Source organism: Ambystoma mexicanum, chromosome 14, assembly GCF_040938575.1.
Source record: "Ambystoma mexicanum isolate Mex_15411 chromosome 14, UKY_AmexF1_1, whole genome shotgun sequence".
Lineage (NCBI taxonomy): Eukaryota > Metazoa > Chordata > Amphibia > Caudata > Ambystomatidae > Ambystoma > Ambystoma mexicanum.
Window position 1 is genome coordinate 190,106,076 of NC_090940.1, and position 18,270 is coordinate 190,124,345.

At 43.8% G+C, this 18,270-nt stretch overlaps 1 protein-coding gene across 2 annotated transcripts in view; it reads left to right on the forward strand.

Annotated features, from left to right (window-relative positions):
* Positions 1–18,270, forward strand: part of JKAMP (JNK1/MAPK8 associated membrane protein) — a 408,720-nt gene that overhangs the window by 68,488 nt on the left and 321,962 nt on the right. The window contains exon 3 of one of the 2 annotated variants that reach the window (XM_069638897.1): positions 15,014–15,154. The exons of the other annotated variant lie outside the window; for it this stretch is intronic. The gene's annotated coding sequence lies outside the window, so the exon portion shown is untranslated. The remainder of the gene's footprint in view (positions 1–15,013; positions 15,155–18,270) is intronic. 2 annotated transcript variants of the gene reach the window in all.

Below are 18,270 nucleotides of genomic sequence, written 5' to 3' on the forward strand. Positions count from 1 at the left end.
GCTTTACATCAGTTTTGTGTTCAAAGTACCCAGATCTGGCCAGCAGGTGATCACATAGCGCTCCGGCCCCCGGGGGGTCACAATATGCTTGCGTGCGCTCTCTCTGCTATCTCTGGGCCTTCTGCTTATCCTACTCTGCTCAGCAAACTGCTTGTCTGTTGCCCCTGCCGGTCAGAAAGGAAGCACCCCTTGCTCCAAAGGCTCTGCGGTGCTCTCCTGCCACTGGATCCCAACCTGTTGTGGGGAAGACATCTAAACTTCACACTTCCCCCTGCGCAACCTCTGTAATGAAGGTAGAAACCCTCTCGGAACCACCATCTGTTCGGCAAACGATGGTGGCTCCAGCATCTCTGCTCTCCTTCAGCTGCAACTGCAATGTGGAGTTACTGCAATCACTCTACCTCCCACTACTGCTCTCTTTAACCTGCAGTTGAGGGGAGCCTTTTTATGCCTGTCTATCTCAGGTGTGGGTCAACAACACTATTGGGCTGCGTCTTGCAGTCCTGTGCCTCTGCATACCTCTTCTTCATCCCAGTACTTGGGCCTTGTGGGACTTAACAACATTCCATTTAAAAAGCAAAAAAAATAAAAAAAATAAATGTAACATTATCAACTTCATTTCTATTCTGGTGTCCGGTCAAAGGTTCGACACCAAAAGGATCGAATGACCAAAGGGTCGAGGTAATAGGACCGAAAACCAAAGGGTCGAATTGTTTTTTTTTTTTTTGGTTTTCGTATAGTAGAAAACTGTTTTTTGCACCAAAAACAGGGGTTTGGGGGGCAAACCCCCCCCCTCCCCCCAAATAAAAATAAATAAAACAAAATTCGACCCTTTGGTTTTCGGTCCTTGTGATTCGACCCTTTGGTCATTCGATCCTTTGCATTCGAACATTTGACCTAGAACCTACTATTCTTACTTCTTCTAAAGGAGTTTTATATGGTTTTAATGAGTGGTTTGGCTTTACATGGGAACTAGGGTTTTCAGAATCTGAGATGTTAATGTTTGAAGACTCGCATTCAACATTCCCTTGTTGATCATAGGAGCTTTCACCGCCATAAATGTAAATGATTTTAAGAGGGGGATTCTTACAATAAGTGATTATGACCATGTCTGCCACCATCAGGATATTTGGCTTGGGGAAAGAAAAGCTCCCTCCGACAGCAAGCCATTACATATTCTGGCGTCACTGACTCTGCCTCCTCTGAGGAATACGAATACCGCATGCCTCCCAATGGAGACCTCCTGTTCCCCCTGGGGACCTTCTCCTTCCAGGTCACCCTCCTCGCTAATACCACCCACAGGGTCAGGGCAGCTCTAGTAAATGCTGCCTTTCCCTGGCCACCTGGGAGGAGACTTTAGGTAGTGTCTTTGTGAGGATTCCGCAGGATTCATCACACTACTCTCCTGGGACTGCACCCTATGATTTAAATCATCTAGCTCATTGCCCATTCTACCCTCTGTAGATGGGAGAGGAAAAATGGAAGCACAGTGTAGGTGGTGACCCTGTCTCTTGATTCTGCAATCTCACAGTGGGTGTACCCATTATCGGAAGAGGTCACTTACTTTCAGAACAAGGTTACAATTTATACCAATGTTCGTAAGGATACAGCTAAACCTGATGCACGATTGTTAAAGTACAATACAAGTTATGAAACCAACCAAATCTGACAAAAATATACATTTTATTTAATTATCTATAAAACGTGTACACAATCTAAAAAAGATCTTTGACTGAAAAATGACAAATGAACAAAGAACAGACAAGGAGTCTGATACAAAACATTAAAAATATGGTGGGGTTAGTACGTGCGCGTGTCTTATTTCATGTTACTGTTCAAAACAAACACAAGGGTAGAGCACTCTTATTCATAGGGGAGGAGACATAAATAGTTGGGGAGAAAAAGCAGTGGTGTGGAAGCAGTACCAACTTCGTAATGTAAATCAACTGGTGCCACAGTATTTTCATAAATTCTAGCCAAAGGCCTAAATTCTAAACCTTCCAGCCATCTTTGTTTTGTGAAGTCTTCCCGAGTGGGACGGTATGCCCAGACATGGGTCCCATGCCTGCTGGGTGTAGAGAACCAAGCTATTCCTCACTGATCAAGCCGAAATATGTCTGGGGAAACTTGTGGTCTTGTGCTGAAGGATGTGGCCGTGCAGTGGGGGCTGGACTGCCGCTTTTGGGGTGGGACCAAAGAAGATTTGCGTATAGTCTTTCCCCTTGTGTAATGGCTTGGCAGTGTCCTGCATCGCAAGTGGGGATTATGGAGACATTGGTGCCTCCATTAATGTGCCGCCACGTTTCCCACCGTTTTGCTGTTAGCGGTGTAGTTTATACCCAAGATGGCCGCCACCACTGCACGTCTGCCTTCAATCTGCCGGTCATCGCGTTGCAACCCGAGTTCTAGTCGGGTTAGACGCTTGCTGTCTGCTTTGCTTCCTATTTGCATTTTGTGTTTTCTTTTGTTTCTTTCTGCTTCCAGTCGGCTTTCTGTCTCCACAGAGACGCAGCCTTCTTCTCTCGCTGTTCCACTTCTAGGGGGCACTTTCCTTCTCTGCTCGTACTTTTCTCTCAGGGATCTTCCTCACTGCACTGTTTTTCTTTGGTCTCCGCTCCACGGGAGTACTGCTACACAGGTGGTGTTGTCCGTTGGTGCCACAACAATCCCTCTTGTGCTTGAGTCCATTCAGCTGCATGCCCCTTTTGGGATATTGTAGGAGGGCAATATCCTTTGCTGGTTGTAAACCTTTAACTAACAACGGGGTAAGCTACCCACAGCCTTACTCGGAGGAAATGCTCACCTGTAGTCCAGTGGATCGGTCATCACGTCAGTCTGAAGATGTACTCCATCTTGCAATCTTCCACAGCAATCCTGCAGCTCCAACAAGATCCCAGGGTTTTTTTCTGCCATCAGGCTTTTTCACTGGTAGGGGTTGGCTCCTTGGAGTTCCCACTGCCTGTGTGTTCCCCACTCTGGCAAAGTGGTCTGGAGGGTTGCCCAGAGCAATGACAGAGGTTAAGATTCATTCTAAACCTTCCAGTCATCACCTCTTATGTTTTGTTTAGCCGATTTTCGACAGTACTGCATTAGAAACGGAAGCAAAGCTGTTAAATTAATGAACCTAGCCAAGCCTTCCAAGTGTTCTTTGCAGTATTATCATTTTTAACCATCATTGTGGGCAAATGACTGTTGCTCAATCTTCCCACCTCTACTTTGGAGCTTGGAATCTTGAAAGCGTGCACTTAATATGGTACAGTCCTCTGTTTGGGAACCATTGTACTAAAATGTATTGTATTACCCGATTAATTAGATTTGATGAATTAGTACTGCTTTGCACATTTTCCCCTATATGTTGCACATTCATAAGAATGACCGCAAGTGGTTGGAAACATTTGATACTAAATGCTGTTGTATAACTATGCTATTTATTTTATGTGGATTGCGATTTATAACTGCTCGGATTCTAATCTCGTTAGGCCTTTTTCTGTGATATTGTACAAATGCTTTTGTGGTGGAAACCGAAATAAAGCTTTGACCACACTTGGAGGGCCTTGCAAAAGGTTCTTTTAGTATTTCTTGTTCCTTTCAGGTGAGCTAAAAACACACTGGCTGCTTCAGGGAAGGCTGCAATTGGAGCTTCTAAAAGAGGAGAAAAGGTTAACGCACTTAGACCATCAACCCTGACTGTTGTTTAGCTGGCCCTGCTACAGTAGAATGTCATAAGACTGCATCTGTTTTGAATGTATTTGCTGACCAAAGCTTGAGCAATGATGCATTAGTTACAGCAAAGCCAGTTAACCATTCATTCCTTTTGGAATGCTTTAGCCGGGACATTGGGAGGGGCACAGTATTTTTCAGTGTTTGAAGACCCGGTGTGCTCATTGTAGTGGGGCATGTGGTGCACATGCTAAGGCGTAGCATCTTATCCCCACTTTCCCCTCCTGGACTGGTTCGTCCATTATATGGAGGTAGAAGCAGTATAAATGTCAAAGAACATGGTGAAACTGCAACATCAGGGCATCTTACACCTGCCCCCCCGGCCCCCAATTTCCCCTCTTGGATTTCTAAATCTGGTATATGGGAATGGGTAACTATGTCTAAAGAGTCCCTGTTCTAAGTTGTTTGCATGATAGCGGGGCTCTAGCAGTGCTAACTAACCAGATAAAGTGCAACTAAGGAAGCAATAAAGAAGGGGCACTTCGTATTCAGCATCCATCCTGCCTCACAGGAAATGGAAAAACAGGATTCTGGGTAGGTGGTCTGGTTATGTTATCAATTCTTATGTGGCCCTTAATCCCAAAGGCATGAAAACATTCCTGTGGTGATGTACACCCTCAGCCCAACGAAGGACTCCTATTTTGGTTACATTTTAATAGCTATGTTATGGGCATTGCTGTAAGCGCACGTACACCCGAGGGCATCTTGGCACTGAGGATGCAAGGCGTAATGCCATAGCGCAGCTAGAAAAGCTAGTGCTGTCTGTTTCCATGATGCACTCATCTCCTACTTTTGGACTGGGATGAGGAACCGAGACAAAGCAGTAATGAAGTATGTAGGTGCCCTCGCTCTGCGGACATCCCAGGTCTCTGTGTATCAGTGCTTCAACCCCTGCCAAGATGGTGAATTTCAATTGGATGGGACCCATAGAATGTTAATTCAGCAAGCTTTGAAAGTAATCGCCTTCCAAGAATTGATAGGGAATATACACAAGACAAGAATGTTGCTAGATAGCATAGACTTCCTGTTTAGGAAAGGTGGCAGTAAGATAAATGTAAACTATTTTTTTATCATGTTACACAATGCATGGACCAAATTGCAAGAGTTCATACAAGCAGCACAAATTGGTAATGTTGCCAGCTGCTCAATGTCATGTTACTCATGTCTTGGCTACGGGAGCAAAGGGTTATGGAATCTCCCCAGCAGTTTTCCAGGGCAAGTTTCTCCCTCCGTGCTTCGAGGAGCAACTTATCCATGCACCTAGTGCTACACGTACCAGTATGGAGGTAATAAATGGGCGTGCCATTTAGATTCACTAAAATATTTAACTAAAGCTTAAATAAGTACTTATTTACTTAATATAGCTTGCATACCTAGTAATTACATTTGATGGTTAGAAATGAGTTTTGAAGTTACTGTGTGTGCAGTAGTACTTATGAACACACAAGTATAATTCCGGTATGCAGACTGTACTAGGTGTTGTCAAACTGGAGGTTGCAAGACTAGAAGCCTAAAGAGTTGTTCAAATTGGGAATTTAGTCACCTGGTGTAACAAGGAATGTCAAACTCCAAATTACTGGGATTGTGGAAACTGGGAAATCTACTTGAATCATTTCCCAGTCAACTTTTAATAAAATGGTTGCAGAGAGAGAATACCATTTTCTCTATTTTTTAGCTTTATTTCAGCTAAAAGCATTACAGCAAAGAACAGTTATTACTTATTAAAAACTTGCTAAGAAGTAATAAAATCATTCAAATGTAAAAGTAAACATAAAATATCAAACCATTTCAGCATTGGCGATCACGTGCAAGAATACATGTGTACCCCCCCCCCCCCCCGAACAATTTGTAAAATGTCCATCAGCTTGCATTTACATCGCCTTTTAAATGCAACAAACACTTTCACAAAGACATTTAGTAACAAAAGATATAAAAAAGGCTTAAATGATGATGTATCCAATTTAACGATGCAAGGTAACCATTTTAAAGAGTCCAAGAACCTCTTGGATGCAGTCGTCAAGTCAAAGCTCCAGATTGTAGCTAGTGTAAGCAGTTCCTCCTTCTAAGCGGTTGTATACGAATTGATCGTTTTACAACTGCTCGAATGACAATTGACCTTTTCACAATTGACCGAATTGTGAAGGTCAATTGTACCATATATGTGGGGGGAAACCCCCCACAACCCTCCACCCAACGCCAAACCCCCAAAACCGAATTGTGACCCTTTAAATTCGGTCAATTGTTCATTCGAACAATTGTAAACGACCAATTTGGGTAATACCTTCTAAGCCAAGCTTTTATATTAGAAGCGTGTTACAACCAGTAGTCTAGAGCCGCTAACGTAAATCGAGTGATTCAACCAAGGTGGAAATCTCATGCTTGAAATCTCGTATTGATGCCCAGGATATAAGGGCCCATTTAACACCAAATCATGATTCCAGAGATTCTAAAAGTCCACAACTCGTAGGTTGAACAAAATATTGCAATTCTGATATTACTAATTAGCCTGTATTTTCTGGTAATTTGACATAGAATATAAACACTTTGTATATCCTAGAGGAAGCCAAATGTATTGGTGAAACACATGCACGTGCAACAGTTAGCTAATGTTGGCTAATTGCACACAAGTGTTTTGGAATGTGTTTCACTTAATTACGGTATGTAATGAATATAACCTATAAATAAACCATACTTTAATGGTACCATGAAATAGTTCCCAGTCTGACTGAATCCAAATACTGAGCACATAGTAGTGGGGGAACTTGTTCCTTTTCAATAATTTAAACTGTTTGGGTGTTAGTTCATCCCACATCGTTTGCAGACAGGAGGCACTAATAGACATACCAATACAATCCCAGCAATGGTAGAAATTTGTCTTGGGGTTGGCGCAGCAAACCCAAACACTGCCACATTATATTCTCACTTTTATTAATACAGCCTTCATAGAAGCCTTGTAATATTTCAGTTTGGGATTGGACCGTAATTTCAACCACAATACTGCAGGCTTTAGTTGGGCTGTATTCTGCAGTCTTTTGAAGTGGGTCCCGCGTGTGCTCTCTTTAATGAGATTGCTTTTTGCTAATTCAGACTGCCAGTCACCCGTATTGGTAAAACTAAAAATGACACTCTTTTAAATCCCTTCAACATCAGTATTGTTGAAGGCGGTCTTCAGATCCACAAATGACGTGGAGGTACACTCCTCTACTTCACATACATGTTGAAAGAAAGGAAAGCTTAAAAGATTTTCTCAATATTCCTGTTCTTTTACAAAACCAACCCTGAATATGGCTCAGTGCATTGTCAGTTCAGGGTTCGAAATTGCTGGGTGCTGTTGGCTCCTTTTTAAATAGGAGCACCTAGTTAGCTTGAAACCAAGAGCTGCCAGGAGCTACTTTTGTCTCCTCGGGCCCACTGCTGCCTTACAAATATGCATACATGACATTGATCTTATATATTTGAGAATGTTAATAAAGAAGAATTAGGACACATCTAGTAGACATTTAAACTTAATGGATCACACAATGGTCAATATGTCAAAGCTTGCCTCTCCTGTGGAAGTTCGATTTGCAGTGCGCGCTGTGTGCTCCTGGTTCCCCAGAGGTAGTTTCTGCCTACAAGGTGATGCTGACAACCAGCTTGTTTTGGCTCCTGCTCACTCCAATCTTAATTTCGTACCCTGCTGTTTCCCATTTATTTAACCTTTGCTCTAAAACCTATGCATAAACGTTGCCCAAACCATCCAGTAGTGACATGGGGCAGTAGATTGATTCTCTGTTAACACAATTATATAGTTTCGTTAGTACAAGAACCCAAATTGATCCGATTTTTGGTGGAACAAGGGGATGTAACCAATGGTTTTTAGTTTCACCAGTTTATCATAAAACACTAAATCCCGGCCATCCTTCCACAATCAAATAAGCATATAGTAGGGTTTAGAGATAGAGACTCTTAATCAATCTGACACCATTGGAGACTACATTAATTTGAGCTAATGCAAACGTGGAATTTTGCTTTATGGCACTGTAATAAGATATATACTTTTGAAGCATACTGGAAAGCGCACTAAGACAATGTTCATAATGGTTACCTGCTGGGATCATCAAACTGATATTATGCTAGGATTTATAAACTGAGTGAAACTAATGGTGCAAACTGAGGAGTTACAGATTAGGAATATACTTGGGTTGTCAAAACTACCATTATATTGGGGTTGACAAACTTGCAGGGATGGTGCAAATGTTTGCCAAGCCAGTGAACTCTGGAACTGTATGGTGATCCGTCAATCTAAAAATATAGCTGCGTTGTTGAGTTTAATGGGTTTGGCAAACTGAAAGATTCTATAGATTGGTAAAACTGGCAATGCGTTCGGCTAGATGAGTTCTCCATCTAACTGTACACCACCTGGACACTAATCTTCCATTCCTGGACTTCTTGAACCATGCCCGTTTTAGGAGTCGGAGTGAGGAAATTACATGTTTCTGCAGGTTTTTATTTTTTTGTAATTGTGCTTCTATTCCTGCAATGACATTTTTGAATTTGTCATTTAAAAAAAAAAAATGTTTTCACAAGAATTTGATTTGGATCTTAAATATTTTGCCTTGAGCGAATTACTTTTTAGGCAGAAAGTTGCTCTGGAGCCATGATTTTATTTTTGGAATTTATGAAGTACATAAGCGCTGTACAGAAATTACGAAAAAAGCAGGAACAATGAAATGCATGAATCAACTAAAACAATCGATATGTTGAATTATAATTCAGCGAGGAGAGAAGTGCTTTAAGACCAGGGCAAAAATAAACAAGAATAAGGGCAGGAGGAAACAAGTAAGGAAGTTCATTCAAGAGCTTGGGAGCAAGAAGGGCAAAAGGCTGCAACTGGACTGGGGGACTGGGTGTGCGTGGTACAATTGACAGGAAATTAGGAATAATGAAGAGACCAAGTAAGTATGTAAACTGGAAAGGTAACCAATTGCAAAACCATGAATACATTTTAAAATGATATAAAACCGAAAGCTGCCAGAAGAAAGGCAACCAAGAGAGGCTAGAAAGGTTTAATATGAGAATGGAGGGCAAGCTGAAATCAGATGGTTGAAAAATGTATTCAGAGGTGAAAGATCCAGGAGTCCAAAAAGGAACAAAGAGCACTAGGCCAGTCAGGAAAAGGCTAGGGTGAGAACAAGAATCTTGACTGGTGAGAAAGTAAGAAAAAAACATGCAAGTTGAAACGTGAAAGAGAAGAGTGGGAAATCAAAAATGGCACCAGGAATACGATCTGAGAGTAAGAGATTAAAAATGACACCAGGCTTGTGATCAGAGAACAAAAGAGGAAGTCGGGAGGAAACTGAAGTTGAGGGTTCGGGGGACAGCTGTGAGTGGAAGGAGCAGAAAAGAAGTGAGTCTTGAATGTGTTACGATGGAGGGATGGTCAAACGTCCAGGACTTGATAGTGGAAAGATAGTTGGAAATAAGTGTGCAGTTGATCCGGGAAAGAAGAGACCGTCCCATGAATTCGAATTGTCTGCATAAAAGTGACAGTTTAGTGAAAGAAATTCAAGAACGTTTGATAGTAGAGAAGGAAAATGAGGTCCAAGAACACAACCTGAAACATAAAGGAAAAGTGGAAGAATGATCATCCTAGCGATTTGGAAAATTAGAAGAAAATCGCAAAGTGAGATGCCAAGAAAAGAGCGATGACCCGAAAGTCAAGTGATCCATGATGAGATAAGGCATTTATAACGCACCTGTACACAAGTGTTTCTAGGTGCCACAAGACAAGGGAGACATAGTGAGGACAAGACAAAGTATCCTACTAGGCCTTGTGTAACTCCGATCATGCAAGTGCGATGACGAGAAGTGCAGGGGGATGTGCGAGGGAGGGGATTGGGGGGTGGGGGGGGGGGGAGTGTGAACAGGGCAGCATGGCTGAGTAAGTGCAGCCAAGGCATCACAGCTCTGGGTAAGTGCAAGGGGAAAGGGGGGGGCTGTAGGGGCTAGTTACAGTCCATAGGTGCACGATAGGCTAGGAAGCCGTTCAAAGGAAGACTGGCCGTGAAAGAGCCTGGTACCCAGTGTGAATTAAAGTGACTCAAGCAACCAGTCGACGCAGCAGATCGGTAAGTTAGCAAAGGAACTAGAGAGAAAGAAGGCAGAGCAGATGAGGGTTGTGAGCTGTTTTGGGAACTTCAGGTGATCTGGCTCAAGTCAGAGAGGGGCAGGGAGGCCATTCCAGGGGGAGGCACCTGCAGAGGAGAGAGATCTGCCCCCCACTCTCCCTGGAGAAACGTCTGACCCTCGGAGTTGGCGATAGCTGAGCGAGAGCTCTAGAAGGAAGGTATTTCGGAAGAGAGAGTTGAATGTAGTGCGGGCCCCGGCCCCAGAAAGCCTCATTGATGATGCAAAGGGTCTTGAACTTGATCCTTGCAGCCACCTAGAGCCAGAGGAAAGATTTCGGGGCTGGAGAGATACGGTCCCTGGGCTTTAGGCCAAGTATAAGTCTCGCAGTCCTGTTCTGGACTAGTTGCAGGGGGCAAAGAGTAGAGGTAGGCAGATTAAGAAAGAGCTGCAGTAGTCCAACCTGGAGAGAACCAGGGCTCTGCAGACATTGAGCTTCTGGGGGAAGGTGAGAAAGGGTAGAATACCTCAGAGGAGGTGCAGCTGGAAGTGGGCCTTTTTGGCAAGGTCTGTGATGTGAGGAGAGAGTGGAGTCGATGATGAAGCCAAGGTTTTTTTCCTCACAGGAAGGCGAGGGCGGCCAGAGTGAGAGGGGAAGCAGGAGATGGGGTCCCAATGAGAAGGATATCTGTTTAACTGGCATGAGGCCAAAGGTCGTTGGAGGCGCACCAATCCTGAATTGCAAATAGACTGTCTGGAATGAGCGAGGGAGATAAGGAGGCTGAGGGAAGCTGAAAGGGGAGCAGAGTGTAACACTGAAAGTTAGAGGAGAAGGAGATCGGGTAGGCCAAAGGGGCCAGATAGACATTGACGAGCCAGGGTGAGTGGATAGAGCGCTGAGGGACACCACATGTGGAGAGCTAGGTGGTGGAGAGAAGGGACCCAAGTTGGGCATGGGAGGGACGGTCCAGGAGAAAGGTCAGCCACGGCAGCGCCGTGATGCCCAGATTCACACAGAGATGGATGATCAGGATAGCATGATTGACTGTTTAAAGCATGCTCAAGGAGGATGAGGATGGAGGGGAGAGCTGGAGTAGAGATTGGAGAGCAGGAGCAGGAGTAGGAATTAGAGAACAGATAGTCGCAGGTGTTCAGGAGAGCAGTTTGTGCCTCTGGCTGCTCTGAAGCCAGACTGATGGTCATGGAAATAACCATCCGATTCAGTGCGACGAGCAAGCTGGCAGATGGCCAGCTTTTCTAGGAGTTTGCACAGGAAAGGGGTGATGGAAATCGGCGGAAGTTTGTCGGACATGTAGGATCAGCTGAAGGCTTTTTTGGGAGGGGGTGCACAAGGGAGTGCTTGAGGAGAGCGGGGAAAGATCCAATGGCAAGAGTGATTGCAGAAATCAGATAAGGCTGGAGCGAGGGTGGCAATGTGGTCCTTGATGGTTCTGGAACCGCAGGGGAGCACCTGGTTGAGCGGCACGTTCTTAGATCGGCCTTGTCTAGACACATCGTCGGGTGTTGTCCGAGAGAAGGAGGAAAAAGGAAGAGGAAGAGGAAGAGGGAGAGGGAGAGGTGGCCAAAGGGGGCCTGAGATAGTTAGAGAAAGAGGAAAGCGAGGACAGGACATCCTGAGATTTAGTGATGAAGGCCAGAGCCGTACAGAGGGCCTGGGATGGAACCGAAGAGGTGGAAACTGCAGTTGGATTGGCCAGCTCCTTGCAGATTTTAAAGAGTTTCACTGTGTTCTTAGAGGCTGCAGAGACGCAGGCTTGAATATGGACCCTTATCTTGGAGAGGACAGAGTCTGTATTGCCTTTGGGGCAGGTGGCAGGACAGTTTAATAGACTGTTCGTCTGAAGCCCTCTAATTTCTCTCAACATTGTATCCAAAGATGCAAACGGGTCCAAAAGAAATAAGAAAGTGATGGCTTACAGTAACAATGGTAAGTGAGAAAATTAGTGACCTGTAAACGGCAGTTTCAGTTGAGAGGCCAGGACTGAAAAGTGGGGGGAAGGAGAATGTCCAGACACAGAGTTGTGAATGGACATCCCATTTAAGTAGTTAGAGCAATATTTCAAGGGGAGGGTGGTTTGAATGTTTCATTTAAAAAGAAAAAAAAACAAATCTGCATAATAGTGGCATACTTAAAAGAAAGCGGCTAACGGCACAAGAAGCTAAATGAATTGAAGGTCAGAGAAGGAAGAAAATAAGGATACACTGGCGTTAAAAGGCAGAAGGCAGAGGATCCAGAGCGAGGGGGTAGCAGGTGAATTTAATCTTTGGTGGCAAGCGTGCATGAAATCTCAGAAAGAGGAGCAAAATAGAGTGGAAAAAGAGAGGGAGGTACTAAAGAAGAGGTGAAAAATTGAAGGTATTGGTAAAAGGGGAGCATACGTTTGTCCATTTTGCAGGTAAGGTAGAAAGCAAAGCCAGGGACTGAGTATGCAGAATTCTGGGAAGGATCGGAAGCATGAGGGACCAAGAGAATGTGCGATGTGTTGATTTGGTGTGTAACACTTGCTATTTCTTACACGCATGTTTGGTTGTGGGTAAATCCCAGTCACCTGCTATTTAACTGACATTTTGGAATGTGTGGAGATATGCAATATGCTGTTTAATGCACAACTAAATATATTTTAAGAGGGAGAAAACTTCCATGACTATGGAGATTCGACTCATGTAAATCTGAAAAGGCAGGGGTACCACGTTTTAAAGAAATATCCATATTTGGGCAAGTTAATCTGTAATAGAAATGACTCCAGTACTTATCAACCTTCACTAGTTTTTGGCCAAGCCTTCCCTCATTGCTGAAGTAAAATGTTCTTTTGCAAAGAACATTTTAGGACACTGCATTTTGCATAACAGAATGGGGAGACTCTCTTGTTGTAACTTTTAAGGACTAGATTTTTAATTTCATACCTTTTTACAATCCAAACTATTGTATAAAACACAGGAAGTTGCAGAAACAAGGGGATTATCAGAGCTAGCCATGTTCACTTTGGGAGGCCAAACGTTGTGAACTGTGACTTGTGCAAGAGGCCTTTGTGATGCCTCTTGTTTTTTTTCCTGACTTGTTAATTGACATTTCCCTGATGAGTCCTAATCTTGGATTATCAGGTACACAAACATGAATGTGCATCGGGGAGACTCCTAACACTCTGAGGATTTGGTTCTAAGAAGTGTCCTGCTTTTTCTGGTGCAAGTGTTCACAGCACTGACTGACTGCTGTGACGAATCTGGGGAATTCGTCCCTTCTATCCTATGGTGAGCCACTGCCTTTGAGGCTAGGGAGATGAGCCTGCTCCGCAAAACCCTTCCTAGAGACTTGGGAAAGCAGGACCTCACTGGGAGGGACTTGCCTTTAGGGGGCAAGGATTTCCATTGGGAACTCCCTATGCCCAAGGTATCGTCTGCCTACAAGGGACTAAGAAAGACTGACATTAGTTCTGTGTTTTGCTCCAAGTAATGCTCAACTTTCCACCTGCTTGACAATCTGTGGTGAACGATACGCCCCTTTTTGAATAAAGGGCCAACGGAGGTGGAGCAACCCAACGCCAGGGCAATTTTTAGACATGAGAACTACGGTGAGGGGCGGAGGCGCGTGCAGACAAAAGTGTCACCGGAAGCAGATGCCCGAGGCAGATGCCATCCACCAGGCAAGGAAGTGCGCTGGGCCTGAGAGGCAGAGGCCGTGCCAACTAGAGCCTGGAGCCTGGACGCGCGACCACATACAGGACGTGGTAGGCCCAGAGCCGCAAGACACCCTTGCTCCATCCTTGGCCAATTTCTGCAATCACTCCTTTGCCACTGGAAACCTCCCCTCACCCTTAAGCACTCCCTTGTGCACCCTTTCCTAAAAAAGCCCTCTGCCGATCCTTCATCTCTGGCTAACTATCGCCCGATCTCCATCACTCCTTTCCTGAGCAAACTCTTGGAGAAGCTGGCCATCTCCCAGCTTAACCTGCATACTGAATCTGTTGGTTGTCTCCACAACCACCAGTCTGGCTTCAGAGTGGCCAGAAGCACGGAAAAACTGCTCTCCTGAACAGCTGTGAAGACCTGCTCTTCAACCTGGACTCTAATCTTCCTTCTGTCCTTATTTTCCTTGATCTATCAACAGTTTCCGAGACAACCTGGGTATCGCTGATCAGACTCTGGCCTGGTTGACCTCCTTTCTCACCAACCGACCCGCTCGGGTCCAACTGGGGTCCTTCCTCTTGTCCATCCCTCGCTACATGTGGTGTTCCCCAGGGGTCTAACCTTTCTCCCTGGCTCTTCAACCACTACCTGGGATTCTACAGAGCACCTTCTAAAATGCGGTACATACTGCATTTGGCCTGGTTGCTCATATGTGGGTGAATGTGGCACAAATGGTGACCTGCAAAGCATTTTTCTTGCCTGACAATTGCTGTTCGTTTGGAAAGGAAACCAGGCATTCAATAGGGAAAATGCATGTTGTTGCCGTATAATGGCACTTCGTAACTGAGCCATGTTGCTGGTGGCTCACCACAGATACTGCCTGAATAAAAGTAGTCTGAAAAGGTGTAAGGTGCTTTAACTGGGCTACACATGCCAGTTCAGAGTCCTGGAACAGACATGCAACATTTTAATGCGCCAGCCCCAGTGATTGCGTAGCTGCCAACTAGGGATGCATCCGTTCTGAGTTCTTCCTTCACTCCAAATCTCTCATAAAGAGAGTGGGGCTGCACCATTCTGATCATTGCTAGGATTGGTGTATGACACATTGAGAGGATGGTTCATATAAAGGTCTCTGTGGAAGATCTACAGGATTAGCAGTCCATTGTGAACTAACCATGCTGGTTAAAGGCTGAAGCTGGAATCTTGCATCAGTGCTGTGATTCCGTGAAATAGGGGGAGATCAATTAAGTCACCCCCACCATGCCTTCTGAACGTTTGAGAGCCTGCAGTGTGACCCTTTGTTAGAAACTGAGAATGAGGCGTGGATAGAGCTAAGACAACACTGGTAACCAGACAACCAACAGATTTATGGATGCTATGCATAGACCTTGCAACATTTGCTTTACAATTAATGTTGGTACTTGGCGAAAGGTAAATCTGCTTGCAATCTGCCATTACTGGCGCAGTCCTCTGAATTGGACCAGTTCCAACACCCCCAGTTAAATGTTTTTCACCTTCGGTGGCTCTCCATTTCTTGTAGCACCCGAAGATCGTCAACTTCACTGGAGCCACCAGAAAAATCCCAAGAACTGAAAGCAGTTGCCCTTGGATAACAAGACTCCTCCGGAGGGCTGAAAACTGACTGAACTTTTCTGAAAGAGGTGATGAAAATCTTGTGAAGGTGAGGTTCCCATAGGCTGATATTGGCCCAAGCAATCAACCACATCATTGGGCATTCTACCTTGGTTGGGCGTCTAAACTCCTAGGGCTGCACACAGGTGACGCACAAATATGCTCTGTTGCCTCAGTAGGGAGGTATGCATATTATACAAACCAGCTTAAGTGTATAGAAAGGTTCTTGGAACAATACAGGACATTTTATTTATTTAAACCAATAACTTGTATTTCTGCCGCACCACATGTCTCGGGATAAAGTGTGCCTTGGCTGTTAAACCATAACTACCCAGGGGCGCACTAGGGTTCCTTGAAAGTAGCGTGAGCTTGCAAAGATCAGCGTGTGGTGATCTGGGAACTTGAACACACATTTCAGGAGATTCTTCCTGAAGCATTATAATCTGAATAATAGCAGGTCATGGGAAATCGAACTCTCCTCCATAGGCAGATTTCGGGAAATCTCCTCAAGGTGCTGCAAATACATTGTTCAGAGATCTGAAACCAGAAATTCTTCCTATGAATGAGACGTTTGATATTCCAAGGCATATACAAACACTGGTAGGTAGGATGGCTCCAAAGTCACCCTGGTCATACCTATATTATTTTTGTATTCAATACATTTGGTTTATTACAAACCTTTGTCAGTACAGTCACACACAGAATCCCTAAAAATCTATCATTCTAGATGTACATCAATTCTTAAACTAAACTAGGTATCCCTTTCTTTCTATTAACCAAGGGACATTCACTTCAAGCTATTTTTCTGATCAACTTGATTTAAAAATGTTAGATACATTTTCTCCAATAAAATATTTTAAAAATACCACCGTTCATTACACGATTGTCTTGCTTCAACAAACCTTCCAAAGTGTCTAATTCTTAACGCGGTCAAACCCGTACAGAACAACAAGATTAAAGTTTCCATTTTCCCCTCAGCAGTATAAAATCTACTGCTAGGATCAAACAGCCTCCTGTTAATAAGCCAACAGGATTTGCTTTGTGGGATATATATATATATATATATATATATATATATATATATATATATATATTTCATCCGAAACCTCATGAATTGAGATGGATATAAAGGACTAGGAAATCTGGTTGGATATTTCGGAAGACTTGTCTTACGTCCAAGTTTCTTTTTGTTTTTAGTCTCAACCGTCAATATCGAATCCTGTTGCCATAGTTTCTTCTTTACTGCCGCTGGATTTATCTTGAGCATTTCCTGTTTGTTTGGTTATTCTAGAGCAGCTGGGAACCATTCTGATTTCCATTGCTCAAGAAGCTCAGTACTCTTTCCCTCCTTCCCTGTACCCCTCAGAATATCAGTGATCAGTATTTGGTAAGGAAGGGCAGGCACAGACCTAATACACTTTCGGTTCAAGGAGAGAGCCTTCCATACTGTTACTGTATGAATTGATATTAGCCCTATTTCGTATCTAATAAAGGATGTAGGGACATCCCTTGGTGACCACTATAGCCTTCTCCAAAAAGTGCCCTCTAGTGATGCCCACATTTTCCATGAAGTGGATAGAAAGGCCTCCGCACCATAGGTTAAAATGGGGATCACTTTTGATTAATAAAGTCAGTTTTCCGTATTTTTTTATGGATCAATGTTCCCTGAGTTGTCAGATTTTTTTACATTTTTAACTCCATTTGACGAGGGCTATCGTTTACACTGGAATTTATACATGAGCCCCAATAAGTCGTTGTGTTTACTTGGGTAAGTTCATCACGACCCATGTACCATCTGAAGGGATGTTTTTGCTAATCCATAATCAAGCGTAGGATCAGGATATTTGTTTTGTTGGCATTCATCTGTAATCTGTTTTTAACAACATACTCCCGTAATCGAGTTGGCCTTCGTTGAAGATCTAGGGAGCGGGGGGAGGTGTCTGATCAATTGGGATGAGGTTGTCTGCGTAAAGGATCAAAGCAAATCCTGGCCAGATCTTGGGTGGTGGGATGGAGAGGGGGGGGGGGCAAGGACCTGGCTAGATCAGGTAAAAAATAAATGTAAGAGAATTGGAGACAATAGACATCCTTGCTTCAGACCTCTGTAGGTACTGATCTCCCTGGTCAAAAGGCTGTGGGAATTATTTGAACCTTTGTCGAGGAATATAAGGCCTTTATTGCCAGCAATGTCAGTCGGGCAGTCCCAGAACTCAAGCTTAGACCATAATTTGCCTGTCGACACTATCTAAAGATTTTTTTAAGTCAGGCAAGGCCAAGTACATATTTTGACCACTTTTTAGTGCTTTCGTTTTTAAGAGTTTCAGCAAAAACTGGATCAAGACGGTCCCCAGCCCATTTACGAATCCTGTTTGAGGATTTCGCATTTCCATACGATTTACCCACCTGTGCAGGCGTCTGGATTACCGCTGCAAATAACTTACCCAAAACGTACAAGAGGGCAATAAGGCGATAGTTGGCGGGATATGCTCTGTTAAATCTTGAATATGGGAACTATTGTGCCTGACTCTTGGAGGTCAGCCATATCTCCTAACCTCATCACTGGATTTAAAAGTTTAGCAATGAAGGGATCCATACGTCCGTGAGGCCATCGGGACCTGAGGCCCTCGACGGGCTTGCCTTTTTGTTTACAATTTCTAAACCGGTAGCAACTAGTGGAGAAGACCATGCCATTCTACATTTCTTTAATAGGAAGCTCTTGATCTCGCCCACAGGGCCAAATAGTTTCCTGTAAAATGTAATCCAATTTTCCTCTAACTGCATTTCTTACAAGAGCTGATTGAGAAGTCTGGTTATTTATCATCTGCCAAATTTGACGTGAATCTTTTTTCTTTATGGCATTTAGCATCAATTCAGCATCGGTCTGTAATATTTGAACTTTATAGAGAATCAACACATTTTTATATTTCCGTTTCCTCTTCCTGAGCAATTCTACTCTCTGCTTGTTCTTTGGTTAATTGCCCGCAAATCTTTCTGTAGCTGTTTTCTTTTTTTTTTCTTCGTTAAAATCACTTTGTCTTAACTGTTTGGAAGAGAAACTGTTTCTTTCCCCTTTTTGACATTTATGGTGAAATCCAGCAATAACGGAACATAATTCACATCTAACTCCAATCGTTCCAGTTTTTTATTGTATTTAGACAATAAGAC